At 43.0% G+C, this 2882-nt stretch overlaps 1 protein-coding gene and 1 pseudogene across 1 annotated transcript in view; one reads left to right on the top strand and one right to left on the bottom strand.

Moving 5' to 3' along the window:
• The window catches only part of LOC107730266 (paired amphipathic helix protein Sin3a-like), a 34636-nt gene that overhangs the window by 2558 nt on the left and 29196 nt on the right, over nucleotides 1-2882 (top strand). The gene's annotated exons all lie outside the window — the stretch shown is intronic.
• Nucleotides 1235-2882, bottom strand: part of LOC107730218 (uncharacterized) — a 6781-nt pseudogene continuing 5133 nt past the window's right edge.

Below are 2882 nucleotides of genomic sequence, written 5' to 3'. Positions count from 1 at the left end.
AAAAAAAAAAAATTAACCATTTAAATTAATTAAACAATTTAACTACTTGACATTATACTATAAAACCAATAATAAAATGTTTAGAAAACATCCCTGTTATTGCACAAGGCTCCGTTTTTGGAATGACCATTTTATGTGTTTTATAATAATTTTACAACTTTTAATGTATGCAGTAATATAAATCCATTAAACGACAACACCATTTGATCTAAAGGTATCAAACCAACTGTAAACATCTCTAAATATTATTCCCTATAATGCACAAGGCTTATTTTTTTCTGATTATGTACGTATTGTTTTTATATACAGTACTGACACCATATTTTTGATATGGTTAATATACTGTGCCTACTTAAATTCATTAAACTCTGACACCGTTTGAGATAAAGGTATCAAACCAACTGTAAAAATCTCTAAATATTATTCCCTGTAATGCACAAGGCTTGGTTTTTTTCTCAGGTTATTCTTGTATTGTTTTTATATACAGTACTGAAACCATATTTTTGATGTTTAACATACTGTACCTACTTAAATTCATTAAAGCCTGACACTGTTTGAGATAAAGGTATCAAACCAACTGTAAAATATTCAAAATATTATTCCCTATAATGCACAAGGCTTGTTTTTTTCAGATTATGCCTTTATTGTTTTTATATACAGTACTGAAACCATGTTTTTGATATGTTTAACATACTGTACCTACTTTAATTAAACTCTGACACTGTTTCCGATAAATGTATTAAACCAACTGCAAAATAATATATCTGTACATTATACCGCTATATATATATATATATATATATAAAATGTACAGATATATTATTGTGCAGTTGGTTTAATACTTTTAGCGGTAATATATATGTATATATAATACATGTAGGTGGGTGAATAATACATCCTGCGGATGCGCTGGGATGCATCATCAGTGATGTTTCCTGGGGTCATCGGGTGTTTCGGGTCTTTTAACAAAATACACCCTCACCCAGGTGACCCGGCTGGGGGTGATCAAGCCCCGACCTGTGTCCCAGCAGCATTAGGCCACGGATCACCCCTTTTTATCCACAGCCATCTTGAAGCTCTTTCTGCGGCCTCTGTAGCGAGTCTAATGGCTGCTCTCTGGTGCCCACTCAACCCCAGTGCAGTGAATGCTCTGTAGAGGGAGCAGCCAGCAAAGCCCCTGCATCCAACCTCCACAGGGAAACCGCAAGCTCTTCAACCCCTCTCTCGGCACTGATCAATCAGCTCTTTGTACCTGGCACTTTTCCTCTCGAATGCCTCTTCCATTCGATCTTCCCAGGGCACAGTGTTCTAGTGACCCTTTTCCATTGCAGAGGGAGCAGGAAGGGATATCTGCCTTACCCCAGAACTGGAGGTTCGCTGGGCTTGGCAAGACATCATAAACAGCTTGGATTAAGAACTTCATGCGCTGCGGCTCTGCTTGCCAGATGTCAGACCATGTGAGCCTCCGTTCCATTGCACCTTCCCATCTCATCCATGCCCCTTGTTGCCTCATGCCTGCCACTTTACTCATGCGGATTTCCTCCACTGTCGCCCTCACATTCCGCTTGCTTGGCTGTAGTTTGGCATTGGGAAACTACAAAGCCCTGCTCTTTCCCAAGCCACTGCCCCCACCATGGCCTTGTGCCTTAGCCTAGACTCCGCTGCCTCCAGCTCCCTTGAGGCTTTCCACTTTCTGCCAGTTCGGGGTCACTGGAGTCTATACTGCATTGCTTCTCTGGTGCGGGAGACCATGAACTCCTCTGTAATGCTGCTGAAAGGGAGCTGCAGGGTGTTACTCTTCCCATACAGAGCTGTAGTTCTCAAGCTGCGAGGTAGACCGAGCCATCTGTGGAGATAGCTACTAACTTTCCTCTCCATTAGTTCGACTGATGAAATCAGCACTTCATATACCAGCAGAGGCCATAGAATCCATGGCAGGATGCCATGCTGGTATATCCAGCACTTGAACTTTCCAGGCAAACCAGATTTATCAACCTTTTTGAGCCATGTCTCAAGCTCACTGATGGATAACTGGATAGAGGCTGTATCTTGGAGGCTGTGGTCAAAGAGCTTTCCGAGACTCTTCACTGGCTTCTCACTAATGGTTGGAATTGGGTGTCCTCCAACATGTAGCGGAACTTGTCTGACTTCGTCTTTCTTCAGGACAAGTGATCTAGATATGGCAGGCTTTAAGCTCATTCTTGCCCACTTGATGAGCCTCTCCAGGTCTTGAAGGATCCATCTGCTGCCCGAAACTGAAGATGTCGAGACTGTGAGGTCATCCATGTAAGCTCTTATCGGTGGTTGGCGCACCCCAGACTTGGACAGCGGACCTCTGCACTCCACCTCAACAGCTTTGGCAACCATGTTCATGGCCAGTGCAAAGAGGATTACTGAAATTGTGCATCCAGTAATGATACCCTTCTCCAGGCGATGCCAACTTGATGTTACAGACCCAGAAGAGACTCTCAAACTGATGTTGTTATAATAGTCCAGGATGAGGTCCGTGATCTTACTGGGGACATGGTGCCGGGTCAGTGCAGTCTCTACCAACTTTTGTTGTATGGACCCATATGCATTGGCCAAGTCGAGCCACAGCACAACCAGGTCTCCTCTGTTCTCCCGTGCTTCTCTGATCAGCTGGGTGATTACTCCAGTGTGCTTAAGACAGGCAGGCATCCCGGGAGTCCCTCCTTTCTGCACTGATGTATCAATGTAATCATTCTTAAAGGGGTCATCGGATGCCCATTTTCCACAAGTTGATATGATTCTTTAGGGTCTTAATGAAAAGTCTATAACATACTTTGGTTAAAATTTCTCAATGGTAGTGTAAAAAAACACCCTTTTTACCCTGTCAAAATCAGCTCTGTTTTCAGCACGCT

The sequence above is a fragment of the Sinocyclocheilus rhinocerous genome, unplaced genomic scaffold, assembly GCF_001515625.1.
Source record: "Sinocyclocheilus rhinocerous isolate Xijiao unplaced genomic scaffold, SAMN03320098_v1.1 scaffold368, whole genome shotgun sequence".
Taxonomy (NCBI): Eukaryota; Metazoa; Chordata; class Actinopteri; order Cypriniformes; family Cyprinidae; genus Sinocyclocheilus; species Sinocyclocheilus rhinocerous.
The sequence above is the reverse complement of the archived record's forward strand: the minus strand, read 5'-3'. Positions and strand labels throughout refer to the sequence as shown.